We start from the raw sequence: 15,595 nt of genomic DNA, 5'->3' as shown, positions 1-15,595 counted from the left end.
AGAGCAGCCCATAATCCCTCCACAGTTCCCTGCCAGGAAGGAAGCCTCACGCTGCCCTCTAGTGGCAGGCAGGGTTGTGCAGGCCCAGTGACGCGGACCAACAAGGGAACGAGAGAAACAAGCTTCACTTAGTACGTGGTGGAGGCTGTCTGGAAGAGGGAGGGAGAAAATGCAGCCTGGTTCCCCCACTGCTATTTGTGGTCCCGCTGGATCTCTCAGGAATCTTGGGAATAGAGAATAAAAGACTGAATTTGCAAGGCACAGGAGTTTTTCCATTCTGCTTTTATTTATTTTTGAATAAATTACACATTTACATGATTCAAAAGATAAAAAAGACTGTAGAGTGAAAAAGAAGTCTCCCTTCCACTCTTGTTCCCTTGCCTTCCAGTTCCTCTTCCTAGAGGCAGCCGTTGTCATGTGTCTTGTGGATCCTCCAGAAGAAAGTCTGTGCAAATACAAATATTTTACAGGATCGGTAGCTTCCTCTGTATACTCTTTTGCATCTTGCTGCTTCACTTAAAAATGTATCATGGAAGTCCACAACTACTGAGCCCATGCACCACAACTACTGAGCCCACGTGCCACAACTACTGAAGCCTGGGTGCCTAGAGCCTGTGCTCTGCAACGAGAGAAGCCACCGCAATGAGAAGCCTGAGCACCACAAAAAAGAGTAGCCCCCGCTCGCTGCAACTAGAGAAAGCCCACATGTAGCAACAAAGGCCCAACACAGCCATAAATAAATAAATAAATAAATAAATAAATAAATAAAATTGCCATCTCTCAAACCACTAGAGAAAAAAAGTTTAAAAAAAGTATCATGGGATTTGTTCCATAGTGATTCAGGTAGAGCTGCCTCATTCTTTTGAACAGCTGCATACTATTCCATTGTCTGATCTCGTAATTATTCGATCAGTCTTTTATTGACAAGCCTTTAAATTGCCCTAATCTTTTGTAATCACATGTTACAATCACAATCTTGTATAGACACTGCTGTGCATACAAGTGAATCACTTAGCTATTGCTGTATAACAAACAAAAGGCTTTAAACAAAAAGCTTTTGTTATTGCTCATACGGATCGCTGGTGGCTGGGTCAGGCTGGGCTAATTTTGTGTTGCCTCTTGTGCCTGGATCAGAGGGCGGGTCTTGCTGGGGGCTGGCTAGTCTAGCAAGAATGGGCTCAGTTACAATTCTGGCAGTTGGCTGGTTATCAGCTGGGGTAAGAAAGGTGCCTGGGCCATGTCTCTCATCCTTCAGCAACATGTAAGGCCTCTGGAAACTCAATGACTGGCATCGCGTTCCATCACATTCTGTTGGTCCAAGCAAATCACAGGCTATACTCAAGAGGTGAGGAAATGGAAACCACCTCTCCAAGGGAGAAGCAGCAAAGTCACATTGTAAAGGGTATGACCCAGGAACATAAACTATGGTGGTCATTAAAAATTATGTTTCAATAGTGTTTTTATTTTATAATGGTTAGATTTACAGAAAAGTTGTAAAGGTAGTACAGAGAGTTCCTATATACCCCTGCACACAGCTTCCCCTATTGTTAACATCTTGTATTACTGCGGTACATTTGTCACAGCTAATATTGATACCAATATTAATACATTATCATTAGCTCAACTCCATACTTTATTCAGATCTCATTAGTTTTTCCTTAATGTCTTTTTCTGTTCCAGGATCCCATCCAGATGCCATATTACACGTAATCATTATGTCTTCTTAGACTCCTCTTGGCTGTGACAGTTTCTCAGACTTTCTTTGCTTTTGATGACTTTTATGGTTTTGAGAAGTGCTGGTCAGGTTTTCTGTAGAATGTCCCTCAGTTTGGGTGTTGGGATTTTTTCCCACGATTAGGCTGGAGTTACGGGGTTTGAGGAAGAAGACCTCAGAGGTGAAGCGTCATTCTAAGCACACTGTATCAAGAGAACATGCCATCAGTGTTACTAATCATTAATGATGGTAACCTTAGTCACCTGGCTGAGGTAGTGTTTGCCGGGTTTCTCCACTGGAACATTACTCTTTTCCCCTCTTTCCATATTGTTCTCTGTAAAAGGAAGTCACTATGCACAGCCCACACTTAAGAGATGGAGAGTATTCTCCACCTCCTTGAGGGGGCACAATCTATATAAGTTATTTGGAATTCTTCTGCTATTTGCTTATTCCATCATTTATCATACCAATGTGTTTTCTCCAAGTAACCTAGTTCCTTTTATTTATGAATGGTATTAGAAACCAAGATCTGGATGCTAAGTGCGCTTGTTGCTACTGGGGGCCACTCTCAGTGGGCAGAGCTAGGAAATGCAGGCAGATGGTGGGAGCCTGTATATACACATAACTATAATTATTTCTACATCTATCCATTAGCATTTATGTTAAGCAAAAGATGAGTTCGCGCTAATGTCTCCAACACAAATTCATTCATAGAGTTCATTCTATTCTTCTCTCCTTGCTTATCTATAACCACCCCCCCACCCCGCCACCTCAACAGTAAGAAACCTGGCTCCCATCGTCTGCCATCCATTTACTTCATTGTTCAATTCTAGCGCACATGTATGGGAGTTTCAGAATTGTCAACCCATACTCCTGTGAGATGTAATTCTACAAACTAGAGAACTGCTATGGACAGTTCTTTTGGTCTTTAGTCTTATTGCTTTCAGTTATTTCTAGAGTTACTTAGGTCAGCACGCCTATTCCCCATACCCTTCAGTCACACATATGTAATGTAGTTAGATTCTCTTATAAAATTTGGATACATTAAGATTCACTCTTTGTACTGTAAAGTTCTATGAGTTTTGACAAATGGATGGTCATGTACCTACCACTACAGTGCCATGCAGAATGGTTTCACAGCTCTAAAATATCTGCTGTGCTTCACCTGGTCAATCATCTCCCTCTGTCCAGTCCCCTGGAAGCCACTGATCTGTTTTTCATCTCTATAGTTTTGCCCTTTTCTTAATCATATAAATGGAATCAAACATTAGGTAATGTTCTGAGTCTGACCTCTTTCACTTAGCAACATGCATTTAAGATTCATCCATACTGCTGTGTGGATTAACAGCTTGTTCCTTTTCTTTAAATTATAGTTGATGTACAATGTTGTGTTAATTTCTGCTGTATAGCAAAGTGATTCACTTACACATATATATATTTTATATATTCTTTTCCATTATGCTTTACCACAAGATATTGACTATAGCTCCCTGTGCTATACAGTAGGACCTTGTTGTTTATCCATTCTATATGTAATAGTTTGCATCTACTAACCCCAACCTCCCAGTCCATCTCTCCTCCACCCCTCTTCCCCCTTGGCAACCACAAATCTGTTCTCTCACAGCTTGTTCCTTTTGATTGCTGAGGAGTGTTCCATAGTATGGGTGTACCACTGTTTATCCATCGACTTATTAAAGGACATCTTAGTTGCTTCCAGCTTTATTAGGAATATAAATATTCCTAATATAAATATAAATATGCAGGAATATAAATATTTGTATGCAGGCTTTTGTGTGGACATAACATTTCTCATCAGTTAGGTAAATGTCTAGGTGTGCAACTGCTGCATCATATGGTAAATCTACGATTAGATTTACAAGAAACTGCCAAACTGTCCTCCAAAGTAATTGTACCATTTTTCATTCCCACCAGCAATGAATGAGTCCCTGCTCCTCTGCATGTTCACCAGCACATGGTATTGCCAGTTTTTTTTGGAATTTGTCCATTTTAATAGGTATGTAATAGTTGTTTCAATTTGCATTTTATTTTAATTGGCATTTCCTTAATCACAAATGATGTTGAGAATCTTTACCTATGCTTATTTGCCACTTGTATATCTTCCTTGGTGAGATGTCTGTTCATATCTTTTGCCTATTTTTAACTGGGTTTTTTGTTTTCTAATTGTTGAGTTCTAGAAGATCTTTGCATATTGTGAGTGTGATTCTTTTATCAGATATGTGATTAGCCAGTATTTACTCTCAATCTGTGGCCTGTCTTTTCATCCTCTTCACATTGTCTTTTACAGAACAAAATTTTTATAAAGTCCAACTTATCAACTCTTTTCTTTGGTGGATTGTATTTTTGGTATTGTATCTAAAAACTTTTCACCAAACCCAAGTAAAGCAGATTTTCTTCTATGTTTTCTTCCAGAGTTTTGTTGTTTTGTGCTTTACATTTATGTCTATGATATATTTTGAGTTCATTTTAGTTACTTTTTATACAAGGTATAAGATCTATGTTGGGAATCTTTCTTTTTTGCATATGGACCTCTAATTGCTCCAGCACTAGTTGTTAAAAGGCCATCTTTTCTCCATATAAGTTCAATCTTTTAAAATGTATTAAGACTTGTTTTGTGGCCTGATATATGTTATCTTGGAAAATGTCTTTCCATTAGAATCTTTAGCATTTTAGTTAGTTATTTTAAATTCCCTGTCTGATAATTTCAACATGTGTTATATATGAGTTGCTTCTGACGATTGTTTTGTCTCTTCACTCTATATTTTTTCTTGCCTTTTGGCATATGTGGTAGGCTAAATGATGAATCTTGAGATGGGAAGATTATGCCGGATTATCCAGGTGGACTTTTAGTGCAACCGCACGCATCCTTATGAGAGAGGCAGAGGGAAATTTGGCACAGAGAGAAGAGAAGAGAAGAAGGTGATATGACCATGCAGAAAGTGATTAGTCATTCAACCACAAGCCAAGGAATGCTGGCAGCTGCTGGAAGCTGGAAAAGGCAAAGAAGGGAGCGCAGCCCTATGACATTTTGATTTCAGCCCAGTGATGCTGATTTTGAATCTCTGGCCTCCAGAACAGTAAGAGAACAAATTTCTGTTGTTTTAAGCTACCAAGCTTGTGGTAATTTGTTATAGCAATCCTGCCTTGTAAATTTTTGTTGAAAGTTGTACATGTTGTATAGGATAATAAATACTGAGGGAAACAGACCTTTAGTGTGAGGATTGATATTAATCTTGCTAGGACTCGGGCCACATTTAATGCTTCTTGTAGCTCTAGGCACCTGGGGCTTCACGTTCCTTTGTGTCCTTATTTCCTCCTCCCTTTTGGCTCTGGAACTTCCCCTTGTACAGCTCCTCAGAGTCCGTGTCTTGCAGCTTTTTCAGCTGTAATCCACTGTGCTTATTTACACTGGAGCCTTACTGGTGTGGTGGTGGTAGAGCAGGGCAGACAGAGGGCATTCTCTAATCTTCCAATTAAGTCTCAGTCTTTTTGTGGGCTTACGTCTCGTCTCAGGGGTGTGGGCTTTAAAAGTGTTGCTTTTCCTCTTCTAGAGGTAGAACTCCTGCTATCCCTGCTTCTGGTCCCTTCCCCACCCCAGGTGCAACATCCCAGCCTATTTCCTCTGTTGTGTATGGTGTATGTATATATATATATACACACACACACATATATATATATATATATATATATATATATATATATATATATATATACACACATATATATATAGGGTTGGCCAAAAATTTCGTTTGGGTTTTTATAACATCTTACAGAAAAACTGAATGAACTTTTTGGCCAACCCAAAATATTTATACATTACACACACATACACATACACACACACACACACACTTTCCCCCTTAGGTGAAACAGGAAGGCTGGAGAGGGCTGGAGTGGTGCAGAGCTCCTTTTGCCTTAGCTGAGATAAAGTATCAGAATTGCCCTTTGGCACAATTCTGTCCACTGGAGGTTAGGGAGAAGGGTCCAGAAGGGCTACCTGTGGCTGCTCTTTGCCTCTTGCCAGAGCTACATGGGGAAGTCTCTCAGATCCTCTCCATTAGAACCTGGTGAGGTTCCTGGAGGAAAACTCTGCAAAAATACGAGGTCTTCCCCACCCCCCATGACTGGGGTCCCCGGGAGTTTCTCACTCTTACGTTAGCCCACACTCAGCCTTCAGTGATTCATCAGAATTACTCCTTAAGTGTTCCACTGACTTATGGCGTTGCTACAGGTAGGCCAGTTTTTGGTGCCGTATCTCTTTGCGTGCACTTGACTCACCAGATTTTTGGGTGGTGTTTGCCCTGCAAGCTCAGGTCTGTGACGGATTCAAGAAAAGTCATTGATTTTCAGCTTGTCTAACTCTTTCTTGTTGTAAGGACAGGAGTAATGACTTTCAAGCTCTTCAAAGGTTGGTGTTGAAACCAGAAGTCCCTATTGTGGCCATTTTTTATATCAATCTACCACAGCAAGTAAGAAATATTAAGGGTCACAAAAGTCATAGGACTATAATCTTGGAATCATAAAGACTTTGGCATAGACTCAGAGTTTTGCAACTGGGGAAGCATAAATTCTAAGATTAAAATTCCCCAGATTGAAAATCTCCATGGGCTCTTCACTGCTTACAGGACGACACGACATAAAACACTGTTCATTACCTGGCCCATTCCAGCTCTCCAGCCCCATTTCTCACCCACATCTTACCTCCCATCCAGATCCTGTTCCCGCTTGCACACCCCCCAGAAAACAAACTCGGTATCATACTCGGGGTCCAGCCATGTGGTAAACTAATTGAGATTCCCTGATGCACTTTGAACATTGCCTGAAACATGGAAACCCCTCACCAATCATTTGTTAATCTAATTAATGAATAAAACTATAAAGCCCTTAGCACAGAGTGTAGCACATGGAAGTATTAACAGTAGCCAGTTTCTATCACATACCTGATTTGTGCCTGATACTCTTCTAAGTACTTCACATGTATTGAGTTATTTTATTTCCATAAGCTTACGTGGTCCATAGTCTTCCTATTTTAAAGATGAGGAAACTGAAGTACAGAGAGGTTAGAAACTTGCCCAGGGTTACCCAGATGATAAGTGCAGAGCTGGGATTCAAACTCAGGGAACCCTCATCAGCGGGTTGTAATCAACACAAAGCTCCTACTGTGCTAGTGCTAGATGCATCACGTACATGATCTCTAATCTCATGATAACCTCCATTTAGAAGAAATGGAGGCCAGAGAGGTTAAGTGACTTGCCCAGGGTCACACAGCTAGTAAAAGCTGCAATGAAAGTTCAAACTAGATTTGCCTGCTCTAAATCCCACACTCTTTCCTGTTCTCAACATGGCTTCTGGCCTGTCTCTTGAGAAAATGAATGCCTTTGTCATCTTGTTAAGCCATCAAACTCCTGTTCTTCCTTCAAGACATGACTTAAGGGTCCCTTCTGCTGTGACACTTGCCCTGACCTCTCCTTCATGCCACCCCAGCTGCCCCAGCCAGCCCTTTCCTCCTTGAGCCTTCACACCCCCACCTCTGCCCTTCACACCACAGTCCAGTGGTTAAAAATGCAGCTCTGCATGCAGAGGGTCTTGGGTTCAAATTATGGGCCTGCTGGGGGACTCTGATGAACTTTTCATGTAACCATCTGGCCTTGATTTTTTTCTCATCTGCAAAACAGTGCTGAGAAAAGCACCTCCCTCATAGGATTGGGTGAAATATGCACCAATCTTAGCTGAGGGCTTGCTGAAGCACTTACCACTCTGTATTATAAGTATCTGTTTAAATGTCTGTCTCCATCACTTGACTTGAGGGCAGAAGCTGATTCTGATCTATCTTTTTTTCCCTAGCACCCAGCATGGCTTAGAAGAAGTATAAATAAATGTGAAGTAAATGGATGAAAAAGAAATAAATGAATCTTAGAATCCTAGTCTCATAATTTCATCCATAAAATCTAAAAACCTTGCCTCACATAACTACAAAGTAGCAAGGATCTTAGAGATCAGCCTCCTGAGGCTTTCAATCTTTTTGATGAGTAATACACTTTACACTGCCATCCAATGTGCGCGCGTGTGTGTGTGCATGCACACACACACACACACACACACACACTGAAAGTTTCAAGAAAGAGTACTTTCCCTAACTATGTAGGATAAACCCAGATATTTATTTTTTCTCCCTTCCCATCCCCTCCCTTCCCCACCTCCTCTCTTTTCCATTTTTAAAAAATGCTGGATTAGGTCCACTACATTGATTTCATGACTCATGAATGCTTTGTGGTCTATGGTTTGAAAAACTCTTCTCCAATCCAGCTGCTCAGACAGAATCTTCATCCCTGACGTGAGTCCTGTACTTGCACACCCCTGGGAAGGGAAGTTCCTGCCTCTGAAGGTAAGAGGCTTCATTGTTGAACAGCATTATTGTTAGAAAGTCCTTCTTTCTCTTAAGCGAAATGAGTCCCCCATCACTTCCTCTTTGGTTCCCTTCCACCTGCTGGTCTCTAGCTGCGTGTTATCAAGCAGTCGCCTCATGTCACTGGGTTTCACTTCCTTCCCCTGCTCCCACACATGCACCCCCACTGAAGTGCATGGAGCCTAAAAGTCCATCATCAAAGCCACTTTTGGGGGTTAAGGCCTTGATCTTCACCCATCATCTCCCATTACTGTATTTGTTTGCTTTCATGGAGCTGGGGGTCACTAGAGCCAATCCATCCATAGTGGCTAAAGTCTTCAGTTTCTGGAACAGAGAAGTTGTTGGGATTTGTGGGATGTCAAAGAGTCTGGAGGGGTGGTGGGAGAGTGGTGCTAGTGATGTCAGGGACCCGGATGCCACAGAGGGGTCCAGCAAGGGTCCTCAGTTGGTCCTGGCACACAGCAACCTGAGCGGCCTCCTACCCTATGCCTCATGCCTGCTACCTCTGGGATAAGTTTGCCTCCCCTCACCCCTGGAGGCCAAGGGCATGTGGCAGCACAGGCCACATATTTAGCAGGGCCCTGTGCAAACTGAGAATGCAGGGCCCCGTGTTCCAAAAGTATTAAGTGGTTCAAGGCGGTGACAGAAGAGCAGTAAATCAAGTGTGAGCCCTGTGTATACAGGCCCTGTGCAACTGCAGGGTTCGTACACCCACAATTATCAGCCCTGGCACTTTGCCTGGGAGGCAGGCTCAGCAGACATGGTGAACGAGGCCTGGGTTTGGGCTGGGACTCCAGAGTGCAGGAAATGAAACCAGGCCCGTGGATATTCAAGGAACAAGGTCCTTAGAGATCACTGGGCCCAAACCCCTCCAGCTGTAGAATCTGAGAGCCCAAAGATCACATGAAAACTGGTGACAGAGCCAGATCACAATCTCAGCCCTGGGACCCTCCCCCTCTTTCCTCTCCATCCTTTCTGAAGTTGGTCTCATCCTATGCAGTGCCTGTGGTTATTTACATGCTTACAATTTGCAAGTTTCCAACCCCTTTCCCCACTGTCCCTCTTTCTTCCGCAGGCTCTAGACTCCCGTGTCCAGCTGTCCACAACTGCAATGGCCTCTTGCTTCTTCTCCTCCTTTGCCTCCTCCCTGACCCTCTCCTACCATCCTCACCACAGCCACCAGAGTGGGAGTTTTTAACTTACAAATTGGATCCCCGCACACCTCTGCCCTCAGCCCACCGATGTGTTGCGCACGGATTGCAATCTCACCTCTTTACCATGACCTACAAGGTCAGGCCCTGTGGTTTCTCTCATGATTGTCTGCCCCTCCCTCTGCAAGTGACCTTGCTGTTGATCAGAAGCCCCAGCTCATGCCTGCTCCGCAGGGTGGGTCCTTCTCTTCCCCCAGGTCCCCCATGGCCCCGGCCTCTCCTCCCTTTGTCCAGGTCTCAGCTCACACACCCCTTCCCCTGAGGTCTGGTCTTCCTATGCACCGTCCCAAACACACGCCCTCACTCTCTCTCCCGCCTTCTTTACTTTCCTTCATAGTGTTAACTCTCCTGAAATCACACTGCACATTTGCTCCTTTGTTTTCAGCCTCCTGTCTAGAACGTAGCTTCCTTGAGGGTGGAGACCTGTCCTGCTCAGTTGCTCGGTGCCTTGAAGGGCACTTGGCACTCTACCAAGAGTTGTAGGAATGAACAAACTGCTAATGAAATGAATTCATTCAGCAAACGTGTGTTCAGAGGCCGTTCTGTGTCAGGTGCTGTGCTGGGCACTGAGGATTCCGACATGGAGCCAGCGGACAAGAAGGGGTCCCTGCCCTCACGGAGTCGGGTGACTGCCTTGGGGAGAGACGGAGCTTTGTTTGGAGGAGGCAGCGTGACATGAGTGGTTGTCTAAGCTGAGTCTGAATCCCGCTAACAGGTGGTGAGGGTGAAAGATCATGGGTCCTTGCAGCAAGGGGTTGAATTTTAGGGACCATGCATGCCCCTTTCTGAAGAGCTAGGGCCTCTCTGCCCCTCTCTGGTCCCTCAGCCCATTAGGCCAGGGCTGCGCTGGACCTCACACTCATGATGAGGGCTCTTGAGGCCCCGGGACCCCTAAGAGGTGGAACTTGCAGCCTGGGGCACATCCGTGTCCTGCGGCACTGGAATCAGGAAGAAGATGACTTGGCTCCATTCAGAGGAAACTGAGCCTCCCGCAGTGGGCATGCGGTCCAGCCTGAGTGAGCCCTGTGGGTACCCCGGCCTCCTTGGACCACCCCCGAGAGAACTCCAATCTCCCCACTTCTCTCAAGGCAGGCAGCCCGCGGCTACGCAGCCCCTGCAGCCCAGCCCTGGTGTCACCAGTCTCCTCCTTCCATGCACATGGTGTGACTGAAGCTGAAGGGCAGATACAGGGGCCCTTGAAGGCAAAATCACTTCCTCCAGGAAGCCGTCTCTGCTTTCTCTTTGGTAGTGCTTCCTCCTTTTCCTTATCCGCATGGCATACATTTCCTCTTTGTTTATTTATCCAAACATCCATCCATCTATCCATCTAATCAACAAACATCCATTGAGCACTTACTATGCTCTCGGCACTTACAGTAGTGAACAAGAACATAGCCCCTGCCCTCGCAGAGGTTACTGCCTAATGAGGGAAATTATGCAACTGGTTGCTAATTAAAAATTAAATTACAGCTGTGATAAATGCTACGCAAGAGAAGTACCTGAACTTCACTGTAAGAAGGCTTTCCTGAGGAAGGCACATTTCATCCAAGACCATGCTGTCCAATGTGGCAGTTGAGCCCGGCCAGTGCCACGCAGAAGCTGAAGTTTTAATTGTATTTAGTGTTAATTATTTCAAATTTTTAAAAACTGAAGCACTGTAATATATATATTTTTTGTTAATCACAACTTTATTGTTTGGGTAAGACTACATTTCACTGTAACTGTGAAGACCAAAGGAAAAAATAAAGTAATAATACCACAGTACTTTTATTTTTATTTGATTATTTGTTTAATTTTTTTATATATATTTTTTTAAACTATTCATCTATGGCTGTGTTGGGTCTTCGTTTCTGTGCGAGGGCTTTCTCTAGTTGCGGCAAGTGGGGGCCACTCCTCATCGCGGTGCGCGGGCCTCTCATTATCGCGGCCTCTCTTGTTGCGGAGCACAGGCTCCAGACGCGCAGGCTCAGCAATTGTGGCTCACGGGCCTAGTTGCTCCGCGGCAGGTGGGATCTTCCCAGACCAGGGCTCGAACCCGTGCCCCCTGCATTGGCAGGCAGACTCCCAACCACTGCGCCACCAGGGAAGCCCCCATATTTTTTTTAATTTTTGAATTTTATTTTATTTATTTTTTTATGCAGCAGATTCTTATTAGTCATCCATTTTATACACATCAGTGTATATATTTCAATCCCAATTGCCCAATTCATCACACCACCAACCCCACCCCCCGCCGTTTTCCCCCCTTTGTGTCCATACGTTTGTTCTCTACATCCGTGTCTCAATTTCTGCCCTGCAAACCGGTTCATCTGTACCATTTATCTAGGTTCCACTTATATGCGTTAATATATGATATTTGTTTTTCTCTTTCTGACTTACTTCATTCTGTATGACAGTCTCTAGATCCATCCATGTCTCAACAAATGACCCAATTTCGTTCCTTTTTATGACTGAGTAATATTCCATTGTACATATGTACCACATCTTCTTGATGCATTCGTCTGTCGATGGGCATTTAGGTTGCTTCCATGACCTAGCTTTGTAAACAGTGCTGCAATGAACATTGGGGTGCATGTGTTTTTTTGATTTATGGTTTTCTCTGGGTATATGCCCAGTAGTGGGATTGCTGGATCATATGGTAATTCTATTTTTAGTTTTTTAAGGAACCACCATACTGTTCTCCATAGTGGCTGTATCAATTTACATTCCCACCAACACTGCAAGAGGGTTCCCTTTTCTCCACACCCTCTCCAGCATTTGTTGTTTGTAGATTTTCTGATGATGCCCATGCTAACTGGTGTGAGGTGATACCTCATTGTACTTTTGATTTGCATTTCTCTAATAATTAGCGATGTTGAGCAGCTTTTCATGTGCTTCTTGGCCATCTGTATGTCTTCTTGGGAGAAATGTCTATTTAGGTCTTCTGCCCATTTTTGGATTGGGTTGTTTGTTTTTCTAATTTTGAGCTGCAAGAGCTGTTTATATATTTTGGAGATTAATCCTTTGTCTGTTGATTCGTCTGCAAATATTTTCTCCCATTCTGAGGGTTGTCTTTTCATCTTGTTTATGGTTTCCTTTGCGGTACAAAAGCTTTGAAGATTCATTAGGTTCCATTTGTTTATTTTTGTTTTTATTTCCATTACTCTAGGAGGTGTATCAAAAAAGATCTTGCTGTGATTTATGTCAAAGAGTGTTCTTCCTACGTTTTCCTCTAAGAGTTTTATAGTGTCCAGTCTTACATTTAGGTCTCTAATCCATTTTGAGTTTATTTTTGTATATGGTGTTAGCGAGTGTTCTAATTTCATTCTTTTGCATGTAGCTGTCCAGTTTTCCCAGCATCACTTATTGAAGAGACTGTCTTTTCTCCATTGTATATCCTTGGCTCCTTTGTTGTAGATTAGTTGACCATATGTGCATGGGTTTATCTCTGGGCTTTCTATCTTGTTCCATTGATCTATGTTTCTGTTTTTGTGCCAGTACTATATTGTCTTGATTACTGTAGCTTTGTAGTATAGTTGAAGTCAGGGAGTCTGATTCCGCCAGCTCCGTTTTTTCCCCTCAAGACTGCTTTGGCTATTTGGGGTCTTTTGTGTCTCCATACAAATTTTAAGATTTTTTGTTCTAGTTCTGTAAAAAATGCTATTGGTAATTTGATAGGGATTGTATTGAATCTGTAGATTGTATTGAATCTGTAGATTGCTTTGGGTAGTATAGTCATTTTCACAATATTGATTCTTCCAATCCAAGAACATGGTCTATCTCTCCATCTGTTGGTATCATCTTTAATTGCTTTCATCAGTGTCTTATAGTTTTCTGCATACAGGTCTTTTGTCTCCCTAGGTAGGTTTATTCCTAGGTATTTTATTCATTTTGTTGCCATGGTAAGTGCGAGTGTTTCCTTAACTTCTTTTTCAGATTTTTCATCATTAGTGTATAGGAATGCAAGAGATTTCTGTGCATTACTTTTGTATCCTGCAACTTTACCAAATTCATTGATTAGCTCTAGTAGTTTTCTGGTGGCATCTTTAGGATTCTCTATGTATAGTATCATGTCATCTGTAAACAGTGACAGTTTTACTTCTTTTCCAATTTGTATTCCTTTTATTTCTTTTTCTTTTCTGATTGCCGTGGCTAGGACTTCCAAAACTATGTTGAATAATAGTGGTGAGAGTGGACATCCTTGTCTTGTTCCTGATCTTAGAGGAAATGCTTTCAGTTTTTCACCATTGAGAATGATGTGTGCTGTGGGTTTGTCATATATGTCTTTTATTATGTTGAAGTAGGTTCCCTCTATGCCCACTTTCTGGAGAGTTTTTATCATAAACAGGTGTTGAATTTTGTCAAAAGCTTTTTCTGCATCTATTGAGATGATCATATGGTTTTTATTCTTCAATTTGTTAATGTGGTGTATCACATTGATTGATATGCGTATATTGAAGAATCCTTGCATCCCTGGGATAAATCCCACTTGATCATGGTGTATTATCCTTTTAATGTGTTTTTGGATTCTGTTTGCTAGTATTTCGTTGAGGATTTTTGCATCTATATTCATCAGTGATATTGGTCTTTAATTTTCTTTTTTTGTAGTATCTTTGTCTGGTTTTGGTATCAGGGTGATGGTGGCCTCATAGAATGAGTTTGGGAGTGTTCCTTCCTCTGCAATTTTTTGGATGAGTTTGAGAAGGATGGGTGTTAGCTCTTCTCTAAATGTGTGATAGAATTCACCTGTGAAACCATCTGGTCCTGGACTTTTGTTTGTTGGAAGATTTTCAATCACAGTTTCAATTTCATTACTTGTGATTGGTCTGTTCATATTTTCTAATTCTTCCTGGTTCAGTCTTGGAAGGTTTTACCTTTCTAAGAATTAGTCCATTTCTTCCAGGTTCTCCATTTTATTGGCATAGAGTTGCTTGTAGTAGTCTCTTAGGATGATCTGTATTTCTGCAGTGTCTGTTGTAACTTCTCCTTTTTCATTCCTAATTTTATTGATTTGAGTCCTCTCCCTCTTTTTCTTGATGAGTCTGGCTAATGACTTATCAATTTTGTTTATCTTCTCAAAGAACCAGCTTTTAGTTTTATTGATCTTTGCTATCGTTTTCTTTGTTTCTATTTCATTTATTTCTGCTCTGATCTTTATGATTTCTTTCCTTCTGCTAACTTTGGGTTTTGTTTGTTCTTCTTTCTCTAGTTCCTTTAGGTGTAAGGTTACATTGTTTATTTGAGATTTTTCTTGTTTCTTGAGGTACACTTGTATAGCTATAAACTTCCCACTTAGAACTGCTTTTGCGGCATCCCATAGCTTTTGGATCATCGTGTTTTCATTGTCATTTGTTTCTAGGTATTTTTTGATTTCCTCTTTGATTTCTTCAGTGATCCCTTGGTTATTAAGTAGTGTGTTGTTTAGCCTCCATGTGTTTGTATTTCTTACAGATTTTTTCCTGTAATTGATATCTTGTCTCATAACATTGTAATTGCAAAAGATACTTGATCTGATTTCAGTTTTCTTAAATTTACCAAGGCTTGATTTGTGACCCAAGATATGATCTATCCTGGAGAATGGTCCATGAGCACTTGAGAAGAAAGTGTATTCTGTTGTTTTTGGATGGAATGTCCTGTAAATATCAATTAAGTCCATCTTGTTTAATGTATGACTTAAAGCTTGTGTTTCCTTATTTATTTTCATTTTGGATGATCTGTCCATTGGTGAAAGTTGGGTGTTAAAGTCCCCTACTATGAATGTGTTACTGTCAATTTCCCCTTTTATGGCTGTTAGCATTTGCCTTATGTATTCAGATGCTCCTCTACTGGGTGCATAAGTATTTACAATTGTTATGCCTTCTTCTTGGATTGATCCCTTGATCATTATGTAGTGTCCTTCTTTGTCTCTTGTAATAGTCTTTATTTTAAAGTCTATTTTCTCTGATATGAGAATTGCTACGCCATCTTTTTTCTGATTTCCCTTTGCATGTAATATCTTTTTCCATCCCCTCACTTTCCGTCTGTATGTGTCCCTAGGTCTGAAGTGGGTCTCTTGTAGGCAGCATATATATGGGTCTTGTTTTTGTGTCCATTCAGCAAGCCTGTGTCTTTTGGTTGGAGCATTTAATCCATTCACGTTTAAGGTAATTATCGATATGCATGTTCCTATTACCATTTTCTTAATTTCCTGGGGTTTGTTTTTGTAGGTCCTTTTCTTCTCTTGTTTTTCCCACTTAGAGAAGGTCCTTGGTATTTGCTGTAGAGCTG

The sequence above is a fragment of the Balaenoptera physalus genome, assembly GCF_965194825.1.
Source record: "Balaenoptera physalus genome assembly, chromosome: 16".
Lineage (NCBI taxonomy): Eukaryota > Metazoa > Chordata > Mammalia > Artiodactyla > Balaenopteridae > Balaenoptera > Balaenoptera physalus.
This window is presented reverse-complemented; position numbering follows the sequence as displayed.